Below are 12,828 nucleotides of genomic sequence, written 5' to 3'. Positions count from 1 at the left end.
AGTATATAACTGAACAAGACTGCTGAAAAGGTTATGTTGTAAAGAATGTATTGGGTTGTGTGTGAAAGCTGCTATGGATTGGGTCTAAAAGAGGATTCCTTGTACAATTCTGTATCATTTTCCAAATAATTTTCCAGAATGATCGAGTTCAGATCACACACAAAGACATCTTTCTTGCACTTCACACTCTGATGTCGCAGCTTCACATGTGGACTGTCCCGTGCTACAGAATGTAATGGGGTAGCTGAGTAAGTTTATGTTTCTGTGCGTTCCTCTAACCTCTTACTGTCAGCTCTGCTTACTGTGGAACATATGGCTCTGATGCTCTGATATTCTCTGTTGAACATCCCAAAGTGTAGCGAGTGATGCTGGAGCACTAGCGCTTCAGACTGCTAATGGCCCTAGACCTCTGTGGGAGGCTGTGTGTGTGTGTGTGTGTTTGTGTGGGTGTGTGTGTGTGTGAGAGAGAGAGAGTCGCTGTAAACTGAGAGAGGGAAAAGAGGATAAGGTTGATTTTCGATTTTCGAATGGCTTGACAGACCACAAAGGAAACAAGATTCACTGCACCAGCTCTATTTTCTTTCTTTGTCTCTAGAAGTGGGCCTGTGTTTGTGAACATGTTTGAACCTGAGAATGAATGATTTTACTCTGCTACGAGGGAGATTATCGAAGATTAGGATCTCTGCAAGTCAGATTTGAATGGAACGGGCTATTTTTGTTTTGCGTTTTTTAGAAAAACAGATTAGTGAAAGCACTGTGTGCGTGTCTAGTTGGACGAAACCTGCCAATGGATCGATGAAAATAGGACAGTCTTTTTCTAGTGTTGACATACAAACACACACATATACACATACATACACCTACATAGGAGACTAAGACTCAGACTAAGGCACATTCTCTCACTGAATTGGCCACCTATCTCATTTATTGCCCTGCATTTGTTAAAGCCCTGCCAGCCAAACTGATGTAGCAATGACTTAACAAAATATGTGTATATATATATATATATATATATATATATATATATATATATATATATAAGTGTTCCTTTTGCAACCACTCCCCTTTTACCCCTATAATGTGTAAACAGTGAAGGCAGTATTCAATGCCAATGAGCCAAATATAAAATTATCTTTACATCAGTCTGTTTACTATATACAGTCTATATAAAGTACAACCAGAATTTAGCAAATATACAGTGCATACCTAATTGACTGTGAGACACTCCACAATAAGCATACATCTCAGATGAACCTCGTGAGCTGGAATCGCTGTTGTGTTTAATCTCTTAATCTTTATCGATCGTCCGTGCAGATAACATTAGCTGCCATACTGATAGGCAGGTCTGCTCTGGAGCCCCTGAATCATGTGTACCAGCATTCTGCAGCTGGCAGTATCCCAGCCTAATGGAGGCAGACAGGAGTCACCTGGTTAGAGCCCGCAGCCTCTCCTCACTATAACATCCTCCTGGCCAGCCTCCAAAACAGTATGCTTAGCCAGCAAGCTACATCCATATGGCTACTGTGATGCCATAGCTGACTAGATGTACGACTAGTATGATGTCAAAAATGATTAGCTTCATGGCTAGTATGATGTCATAGGACTAGCTGAATAGCTAGTATGATGTCATAGCTGATTAGCTGTGTGGCTAGGATGATGTCATAGCTGACTGGCTGTGTGGCTAGTATGATGTCATAGATGACTATCTGTGTGGCTAGTATGATGCTATAGCTGAAGAGAGGAGAGAAGGAGATTCCTGGCTAGGATAGAGAAGGAGGGCAATGGTCTAATCCAATCTGCATCTCCAGTGTCAGAGTTGGTATTTCAGCACCATGGACAGTTCCTAGTGCGATAACATTAAAGGCAGGGTAGGCAATGTTGTTGAGAGGCACTTTTTGTCACATTTGCTGAAATAATCTTCACATCCTGATAGCAACCAACACATCTAAAAGTTTGTTTGCAGTTAACACGTCCAATCATTAAGGCATTTATGATTGGATTTGACTCTGACTTAATGCAATGATTGGATGGGCTTCTTGTCTGTCTGTCTACCTGTAGTCAAGCAGCGCATTTGTGTGTTTTGGGGGAGTGGCTTTCAAGACAGGGGGGGGTGGGATAGTTTGGTCTGAATCCTTTTCAAACTATCCTACCATTAAAGGAGAACAGATATTGCAGACCTGGTGAGCTACAGTATGCCTGGACACTCAGAGATGCCCTCTTCTCAGCTGCTCCTTGTTAGCTTTTATCAAACAACATCCTGCAAGAAAAACACCACCAGTCGCATTCCCACGTCAAGCTACATTACCTTCCTTTGGATATGGAACCTCATATGAAACACAATACGGAAATGCAAGCCATTATTTTTCGCTGTCGACGCAATCGCAGATGTGCTGTGGGAATAATTGAATTTCCTGGTCCATTTGGGTGTCCCACCCAGGTCATTAATGATACATTGATTTGTAATAGAGCCCTGGTCCCTGAGAGGGAGCTGGAATGGACTTCCAGTCAGTCACGGTCGAGAGTTCTGGTTGTAGCGTGGAGACGAGAGTTTGATAAACTGGACTCTTTCAGTCAAGTGGACAGAACAGAACAGGAGGCTGGTGGACTGACTGGCATCTACAGATAAAGATCAGTTTTCCCTTTGTCTCTCTCCGTGTCTGTCTTTCTCTCTCTATCTCTCTGTCTGTGTCTCTCTCTGTCTCTCTTTCTCTCTGTCTCTCTTTCTCATCTAACTATCAGTTTATCAGTCAGACTGTCTCCCTCCCCCCCCCCCCTCCCCCAAGTACCCCCTGCTACAGAGGAGCCCGTTAAGTGAGTAGAAGAGCTGACAGGATGAGAACAAATTCACTGTCTCATGCTCTCCCCACTGAATGTGAAAGCTGATGTGGATGTGATCCTGAGCCCTGTCCAAACGTGCTCTCTGGCAGGAGCTGGGCTGTGGGGCAGGAGCTGGGCCGTGAGGCAGGAGCTGGGCAGTGAGGCAGGAGCTGGGCCGTGAGGCAGGAGCTGGGCAGTGGGGCAGGAGCTGGGCAGTGGGGCAGGAGCTGGGCCGTGAGGCAGGAGCTGGGCCGTGAGGCAGGAGCTGGGCCGTGAGGCAGGAGCTGGGCCGTGGGGCAGGAGCTGGGCCGTGAGGCAGGATCTGGGCCGTGAGGCAGGAGCTGGGCCGTGAGGCAAGAGCTGGGCCGTGAGGCAGGACCTGGGCAGTGGGGCAGGAGCTGGGCCGTGAGGCAGGAGCTGGGCAGTGAGGCAGGAGCTGGGCAGTGAGTGGGCGCTGAGACCAGCCGTGGGCCGTCTGCGAGGTTCGCTTGTTGATCCGTCACCGAGGTGACGAGGTGTGAGACCGAGAAGCCGTCCCAGACAGATGCTCCTCAAAGTGTCACCACGGCAACGCAGAGGTCCTTGTCTATCGGCATCGCTGTCCCCATTCATAATAAATCCCTACGCTAGTTCCGAGATTCTGATTGGCTCTTCATGGTCAAGGCAAGTCTTAAAGTGTTCCTCCTCTTTCTACACTTCAGTACACGTGTGATGCACAGGGGAGCATGTGTTTTCTATTTCAAGGTGGGTGTGTGTGTTATCATGGTCGTGATCAGGGATTTTAGTGTGTGTGTGTCTGTGTGTGTCTGTGTGTGTCTGTGTGTGTCTGTGTCAGCTTAGCTCTTGCTCTACTTCTGGGTTTGAGGACCTTGTTTCATGTCCGTCACAGATTACTTCATCCAATATTTAGCACAGTTTTATCACCCCGCCCAGATCCAGTTCCCTGATCACTGCCAGTACGCTCCCTCGCGGCATGAGCCGGACAGCACACACACAGACACACACAGACACACACAGACACACACACACACACACAGACACACACACACACACAGACACACACACAGACACACACACACACACACACACAGACACACACAGACACACACACACACACACAGACACACACAGATCATCTCCGCATCTCGTTCAGTCCCTCAGCAGGGGGCCCACGCGGCGCAGCAGAGCTTGTTGGCACGGTTATGTAAAGCAGCCTGCTTTCCTGTACAGCAGAAGCCTTCTGAAGCAGCCTTGCACACCGTCTGAAGCAGCCTTGCACACCGTCTGAAGCAGCTTTGCACACCTTCTGAAGCAGCCTTGCACACCGTCTGAAGCAGCCTTGCACACCGTCTGAAGCAGCCTTGCACACCCTGTCAGAGAACAGCCCTCGGGGCGGCAGGTCTTCCTGACAGTCTATATCCGTTACCACCATGACCTTCAAGCCGTCTGCACGGCCGCGCGTTCAAACCAAGAGTCGTCCAATGAAACCCGGCATCGCCGTGGCAACCGCGCTGGGGGAAACCCAACGGCTGATTGGAGCTCCGCCTCCTTGATGGGCTTGAGGACAGCAGACGTCCCGATACCCGACAGGAACTGGGGTGGAGGGAGAGAGAGGGAGAGAGGGAGAGAGAGAGGTAGAGAGAGAGAGAGAGAGAGAGAGAGAGAGAGAGAGAGAGAGAGAGAGAGAGAGAGAGAGGGAGAGAGGGAGGGAGGGAGGGAGGGAGGGAGGGAGGGAGGGAGAGAGAGAGAGAGAGAGAGAGAGAGAGAGAGAGAGAGACGGGGAGAGAGAGAGAGGGTGAGAGAGATGGAGAAAGTGGGAAAAGAGTGTTGTTTGTGTGTGTGCATTGAAGCGTGCACCACATGTGCATGGTACAAACGTTACACGCAGTATGTGTGCATTCATGTGTGTGTGTACATGTGCATGCAGGTGTGTGGGAGTGTGCCGTGTGTGTGTGGTTATGTAACAGGGGTGCAGGGATGGCCTGCGGGGAGGCTGACCAGGGAGAGGGGATTCTCTCTGCTCCACTGGCCTCTCAAGACACAGCTGCAGGAAGAGAGAGGAGATGGGGAGAGAGAGAGAGAGAGAGAGAGAGAGAGAGAGAGAGAGAGAGAGACAGAGAGAGAGAAAGAGGTGTCAGGGTGAAGATGATGTGCAGCTCTGAAGGAGGAGGGGGGGACTGTGGAGGAGTGATGGAAGAGAGGAGAGGGAGGTAAGGAAAGAGAGAGAGAGAGACGTGTGGAGGACTGCCACCAAGCTAATGTACAACACGATACGTGACTCACAGTGATTCATCAACAAATAGTAAGACCAGCGGCGGGCCCAGATACACTCGAATGCTTAAAAGCTTCAACGCTTAGAGAACCTTTCTGTGTGTGTGTGTGTGTACGTGTGTGTCCGCGCATCTGTACAGACATTTAACAGGAATCGACAGGGCTAATTGTACTTCAGTCCTCACCGCGGAATGCGGCGCCTAAACAAAGGCTTTTTTGTCGTCGTGTTTTATTTGGCTTGGCAGAGCGTGACCACACGGAAGCGCTCCTCTCTCTTAGGTCCTCTGCTGTCACCATCAATGAGCCACGTGGGATTGTGTCTCCACATCCTGTGCCACAGGGAATTAGCGTATTCATCTCTCAAAGGTGCAAGGAATATCTTGGAGTGAACAGGATAGTGATGATTCAAGGATTAGGGGACAGCAACACCTTGGCTGACGTTGTCCACTTTGCAAACATGATGATGTCATAGTGTGAGCTCAAACACTGTTAATAAAACACCAAGTGTCAGCTGTTAAACACACACACACAGCGCAATATCCCAGTCCATAAGTCAGCCAGTACTCTCAGACCTCTGACTTGATGTAAAGGAACTTTCCAGACAAGCTGACGGCCGGCCAGGCTGCGTGTTGAGATTATGCTGAAGTCGTTTGTCTCCAACAGCCAACATGATGATGCATGTTCTGCTGTCAGGAGCTACGGTAGCGTCCTGCCCGCCAGCGTTCAGGGGCCGTGATAGGCTGTCTGTGTACAGCTGATGGTATCAGTGCTGTCGATTACAGCCGCGCTCTGGGCCCTGGCTGGAGTGCCCTGCTAGGGGGCGCTAGAGAGGCCTCAGAGGGCACACCGGTGATGTAAACAGGCCTAGCGTGTTCCAATGCGTCACAAGGGCAGAGAGAGCTCAGCCATCACCCCCAGGTGAGCCAGACAAGCTCAGATAAATCAAGCCGACAGCTGGAGTCAGAGTCAACGATGAGCAACACACAGAGGCACATTTTACCTGAGGGGCTGGGAGCAGGTGTGTGTGTGTGTGTGTGGGGGGGGGGGGGACATGTTAGGTTAGCTGCTTTGTCTGAGAAACGCCACAACACAAACAAGCAGTTCTAAACAGAAAAACAGCAAAGCTTCCTTGGTGTTCTGTAGACAGAGAACATGGCTGCTCTCGTGTGTGTCTGTGTGTGTGTCAGTGTGTGTGTGTGTGTCTGTGTGTGTGTGTGAGACAGGGATGACAGGGTGGTTGGTGCCCGCCTGTGTTGGCAGCTGTGAAGGGGCCCTTCTTCTAAGTGGGTGACAGCGGAGGACAGCAGATAAAGGGGGCGGGTGACTGTCACGTGCACACTGGAGCTCAGGTGTCCTGTTCAGGGACGAGGATGGTTACGCAACCTCGTCCACGGGAGCAGGAGCAGGAGCTGGTTCAGGTGGTGTCCGGCGGCAGAGACAGGTGTGGAGGGGTGTGGAGGGGTGTGGAGGGGTGTGGAGGGGTGTGGAGGGGTGTGGAGGGGTGTGGAGGGGTGGGGAGGGGTGTGGAGATGTGGGGAGGGGTGGGGTGGGGAGGGGTGTGGAGGGGTGTGGAGGGGTGGGGAGGGGTGTGGAGATGTGGGGAGGGGTGGGGTGGGGAGGGGTGTGGAGGGGTGTGGAGGGGTGTGGAGGGGTGGGGAGGGGTGTGGAGGGGTGTGGAGGGGTGTGGAGGGGTGTGGAGGGGTGGGGAGGGGTGTGGAGGGGTGGGGAGGGGTGGGGTGGGGAGGGGTGTGGAGGTGTGGGGAGGGGTGGGGTGGGGAGGGGTGTGGAGGGGTGTGGAGGTGTGGGGAGGGGTGGGGTGGGGAGGGGTGTGGAGGGGTGTGGAGGGGTGAGGAGGGATGTGGAGGTGTGTGGATGAATGTTGGAATGGAATGCAGCCATCTTGTTAGCAGGGCCTGTTGTACTTTGGCAGGGGGGCAGGTTCTGTGTGTTGGGGCTACGGTGTGGCACCGCAGGGGGCATGTTTGAGGACACGGGTGGGGGAACAGGATTGGGAGAAGGAGTCACCATGGAAACAACAGTGCGAGGCAGATTTCCAGACAACAGTTTGGCTTGTCACCTTTGGGGTCACATTGCGACCAAGCGATCGTTACAGTTGATCACCTGATATCTCTTTCGCGCAGAAACGTAAAAAGAATTTAGACTAGTATGAAATCAGTCTGTGCACACACACACACACACACACATGCACACACTCGCACAAACACACACACGGCTTGGTGGGATGTCTGATTCTAGAAGCAGGGAGAAGCCCAGTGTATTATGTACTATCTAGCTAGGTCAGCATTGTGTGCACTATAGACCGCTACTCCCCCCCCCCTCCTCCCCCCTCTCCTCCCCCTCTCCCCCCCCTCCTCCCCCCTCCCCCCCTCCTCCCACCTCCCCTCCCTCCTCCCCCTCCTCCCCCCTCTCCTCCCCCCCTCCTCCCCCCTCGCCCCCCTCCTCCCCCCCCCCCCTCCTCCCCCCTCCCCCCCCTCCCCCCCCTCCTCCCCCCTCCTCCCCCCTCTCCCCCCCAGTGTCCCAATAACCCCAGTGTCATGTGGACAGGCCATCAACATCACACTGCTTTCATGTGTTGGCTCCAGATGGGTTTTTATCCCTCTCCCTCTCTCTCTCTCTTACCCTGTCCTCTCCCTCCCTCTCTCTCTTACCCTGTCCTCTCCCTCTCTCTCTCTCTTACCCTGTCCTCTCCCTCCCTCTCTCTCTTACCCTGTCCTCTCCCTCCCTCTCTCTCTTACCCTGTCCTCTCCCTCCCTCTCTCTCTTACCCTGTCCTCTCCCTCTCTCTCTCTCTTACCCTGTCCTCTCCCTCCCTCTCTCTCTTACCCTGTCCTCTCCCTCCCTCTCTCTTTTACCCTGTCCTCTCCCTCTCTCTCTCTCTTACCCTGTCCTCTCCCTCCCTCTCTCTCTTACCCTGTCCTCTCCCTCCCTCTCTCTCTTACCCTGTCCTCTCCCTCCCTCTCTCTCTTACCCTGTCCTCTCCCTCCCTCTCTCTCTTACCCTGTCCTCTCCCTCTCTCTCTCGCTCTTACCCTGTCCTCTCCCTCCCTCTCTCTCTTACCCTGTCCTCTCCCTCCCTCTCTCTCTTACCCTGTCCTCTCCCTCCCTCTCTCTCTTACCCTGTCCTCTCCCTCCCTCTCTCTCTTACCCTGTCCTCTCCCTCCCTCTCTCTCTTACCCTGTCCTCTCCCTCTCTCTCTCTCTTACCCTGTCCTCTCCCTCTCTCTCTCTCTTACCCTGTCCTCTCCCTCCCTCTCTCTCTTACCCTGTCCTCTCCCTCCCTCTCTCTCTTACCCTGTCCTCTCCCTCCCTCTCTCTCTTACCCTGTCCTCTCCCTCCCTCTCTCTCTTACCCTGTCCTCTCCCTCCCTCTCTCTCTTACCCTGTCCTCTCCCTCCCTCTCTCTCTTACCCTGTCCTCTCCCTCTCTCTCTCTTACCCTGTCCTCTCCCTCCCTCTCTCTCTTACCCTGTCCTCTCCCTCCCTCTCTCTCTTACCCTGTCCTCTCCCTCTCTCTCTCTCTTACCCTGTCCTCTCCCTCCCTCTCTCTCTTACCCTGTCCTCTCCCTCCCTCTCTCTCTTACCCTGTCCTCTCCCTCCCTCTCTCTTACCCTGTCCTCTCCCTCCCTCTCTGTCTTACCCTGTCCTCTCCCTCTCTCTCTCTCTTACCCTGTCCTCTCCCTCTCTCTCTCTCTTACCCTGTCCTCTCCCTCCCTCTCTCTCTTACCCTGTCCTCTCCCTCCCTCTCTCTCTTACCCTGTCCTCTCCCTCCCTCTCTCTCTTACCCTGTCCTCTCCCTCCCTCTCTCTCTTACCCTGTCCTCTCCCTCCCTCTCTCTCTTACCCTGTCCTCTCCCTCCCTCTCTCTCTTTTTCTGTCTGTTTTCCCGCATGGTCTACGTTCCATTTCAAGGACCCATTTATCCATTTTCTCTCCTCTGCATCTCCACCTCTCTCTCTCTTTCTCTCTCTCTGTGGCTCTCTCGCTCTCTCTCTCTTTTGCTTTATGACAGGAGTGTGGTGTCAGCAGAAGGACCTGACTAGCAGAGGGAAGGAGGGAGAGAGAGAGAGAAAGGGAGAGAGAGGAAGACAGACAGAGACAGAGAGAGAGAGAGAGAGAGAGAGAGAGAGAGAGAGAGAAAGAGAGGGAGAGAGAGGGAGAGGGAGAGAGAGAGAGAGAGAGAGAGAGAGAGAGAGAGAGGGAGAGAGAGAGAGAGAGAGAGAGAGAGAGAGAGAGAGAGAGAGAGAGAGAGAGAGAGAGGGAGAGAGAGAGAGAGAGAGGGAGAGAGGGAGAGAGACAGACAGACAAAAGAGGAGGTAATGTTCTATTTCTCCAGAGCCAGCATTTCTGTAATAGTGGAACTCTTGGCTTAAAGCAGAGAAGCTCTATCTCTGTCACAGGCTCCATCACACACACACAGACACACACTTATACACCAATAGGAACACACACACAGACACACACTTATACACCAATAGGAACACACACACAGACACACACTTATACACCAATAGGAACACACACACAGACACACACTTATACACCAATAGGAACACACACACAGACACACACTTACACACCAATAGAAACACAAACACAGAAACACACAAAAACACATCCTGGTGTGAGGATTTGGGCGCTTTGTAGTGTTTACGAACCTGTCAGAGAAACCTTCCAGGTCTGTGACCCACACACCAGAGAGAGACAACGAGGTGGAGACAGACAGTATCTCTCTCTCTCTCTCTCTCTCTCTCTCTCTCTCTCTCTCTCTCTCTCTCTCTCTCTCTCTCTCTCTCTCTCTCTCTCGCTCTGTCTCTCTCTCTCTCTCTCTCTCTCTCTCTCTCTCTGTCTGTCTCTCTCTCTCTCTCTCTCTCTCTCTCTCTCTCTAGCTCTGTCTGTCTCTCTCTCTCTCTCTCTCTCTGTCTCCTTCTCTGTCTCTCTCTCTCTCTCTCTCTCTCTCTCTCTCTCTCTCTCGCTCTGTCTGTCTGTCTGTCTGTCTGTCTCTCTCTCTCTCTCTCTCTCTCTCTCTCTCTCTCTCTCTGTCTCCTTCTCGGTCTCTCTCTCTCTCTCTCTCTCTCTCCCACACACACACACAGCTCTCTTGTCTGTTTCTCATGGTATGTGGGATTATTTTCTAGAGTCACATAGTAGGTCAATATTTGCATCTGCTATAACATGCTCTTTGTACCCTAAGCCGCTGTCCACTGATATGACAGACTGTGACCTTTACATTGTGTGTGTGTGTGTGTTGAGGTATCTGTCAACAGTGTAGGGGGGGAGCCCTGTCTCTCCATGGGGGTGAAGGGACAATAATAATAATAATAGTAAATTGTATTTCTAACGCACTTCTCATTTGAAAACAAATCTCAAAGTGTTACATTTAAGATTACAAAACAAGGTAAAACATCAATATAAAATACAATTAGCTCATTAAAACTCATGAGACAGCATCCTAGGCCTCCCTGCTTGGTGGGCAGATGAACAGAGATGATGCTGCATCTGCTGAACTCTGCTCCAGCTTCTTGTCCTCACAAACAGGGCTTGGCTGCTGGCGGGGACTGGGCACAGGGCTTATCTGACCCTGGCAGACCCATCTGATGCCAAGCTCATCTACCTCACTCACTGAGCTCATTCAGGAGAGACGATATGATGTTTCACCAATGACACACACACAAGCTCTCTCACTTTCCATCACTCTCTCTCTCTTTCCATCGCTCTCTCTCCAGCCAGCACCTTAAGCTTATTACATTTACATTTAGTAGACGCTCTTATCCAGAGCAACTTACAGTAAGTACAGGGACCCCAAGGACACAATGTCATTTTGGCACGGCCGAGAATTGAACTAGCAACCTTCTGATTACCAGCCCGACCCTTTAACCGCTCAGCCATCTGACCCTGGGTGGGGCAGGGGGGTATGGGAGTCGTCATCCAGCCTCGACCCTGCCTGTAGCCCTCCTCTTCCATCCCAGGTCCTGCTGCGCCTGCCTCTCACAGGCCAGGGACAAGTTAATGCTCTTAGATGTTGACTTCCTGTGTGTTGAGGTGTTCTCAAGGGCGGGTGAAGGGGGTTGGGGGAGGGGGTTGTTGTTGCTGGCTATTACAGTTCCTAGAACACTCTAGCCCCCCCCCCCCCCCCTCCACACAACACACACCACTTTCCCTAGTCCTGCCCCCCATTCTCTCCCTCCCCCCCACCTCTCTTCCCCAGCCCTCTCCTCTCTCTCTCTCTCTCTCTCTCTCTCTCTCTCTCTCTCTCTCTCTCTCTCTCTCTCTCTCTCTGTCTCCTCTCTCTCTGCCTCCTCTCTCCCTCTCTCTCCTCTCTCTCCTCTCTCCCTCCCCTCTCTCTCCTCTCTCTCCTCTCTCCCTCCCCTCTCTCTCCCCTCTCTCCTCTCTCCCTCCCCTCTCCCTCCCCTCTCTCTCTCCTCTCTCCTCTCTCCCTCCCCTCTCTCTCCTCTCTCTCCTCTCTCCCTCCCCTCTCTCTCCCCTCTCTCTCTCTCCTTCCTCCAGTCATCTCCTGCACAGTCTCTTCCCCCTCTTTTCATCATTTAGTCATCAGAGCGGTTTCCAGCTCCTCGCCTCGGAAGGCTAAAAATGGCTCCCATCGGAGAGCAGCTCGTCGCTCTGAGGGCCCACGGTGAGGGAGGCTCTCCAGAACTGCAGCTAAAAACACCGCAGTGGCTCATCTCCAAACCAGCTCCTCTCTCCTGGCTTGAGCGCCACATCAGTGTCACCCGCCTGCGTTTCCCTCTTCTTCTCTTTCATCCAGAATGATGCCAAGGTTTTATTTGTTGCCGTTGCTCGGTTTCAGGAAGAGGAGGATGTGTGGCGTGTGACTTTGAGAGGAATGGCCTTCTTAGTAGAGACATTTGTCTCTCTTAAGACGGGGCTGGAGGGAGCAGAGGAGCTGCAGATTCTTCATCCTCTCTCCTCTTCATCTCCTCTTCATTAGGACGGGAGTCAATGACATTGATCGCTCTGAACTAGCCAACGGCACACAACCAAGGGAATGGGGGCTTGCGTGTTTGAACGTGCACGGGGGTTTATCTATATTTAAGTGACTGCTTATTGAACTCGGTTTACTAGCGTGTTCACCCTGTGTGTGTATACGTTGACGTGTGTATATCTGTTTCTATCTATTTATTGATTTATTGCTGACCCACACAGTTGGTGATAGATTAGATTGAAAGGTCGTTCTTTAGCGTGACAAGTGTTGTGTCACTTGTGTGGCCCAGACACACACAACCAACACACACACAACCAATACACACACACACACCTGCATAACACATCTCTAACCTCTTTCACCCAGAACCTCCCTCTCCACACCATAGGACTAACGATATCTTAACCTCTCTAGAAAAACCACCTCTAGAGAGCTCAGGTGCAGGATCCTATCATAGCCCCTCTCCCTCATTAGACCTGCTAGCCTGCTAGCCTCACGTACAGCTTAGGGGACAGTGTCTGCTTCAACAGCCTGTCACAAGAGCTGCATTAGCTTATCTCAGGTACTTTATTTTCATTTTGTAGCTGCTGGGATCCAAGTGTGTGAGTCAAATATGAATGCAGAGCTGTGTTCACCAGCCGCCCGCCCCCCAGGCCCCCCCCCAGGCCCCCCCCCAGCCCCCCCCCCAGGCCCCCCCCCCAGGCCCCCCCCCCCCCAGCCCCCCCCCCCCAGGCCCCCCCCCCCAGCCTCCACTGTGTGCTATGGGACTAATTTCTAGGCTGAAC

This window comes from Hypomesus nipponensis, chromosome 13 (assembly GCF_054491055.1).
Source record: "Hypomesus nipponensis isolate SF chromosome 13, ASM5449105v1, whole genome shotgun sequence".
Taxonomy (NCBI): Eukaryota; Metazoa; Chordata; class Actinopteri; order Osmeriformes; family Osmeridae; genus Hypomesus; species Hypomesus nipponensis.
Note: the sequence above shows the minus strand (reverse complement) of the source record.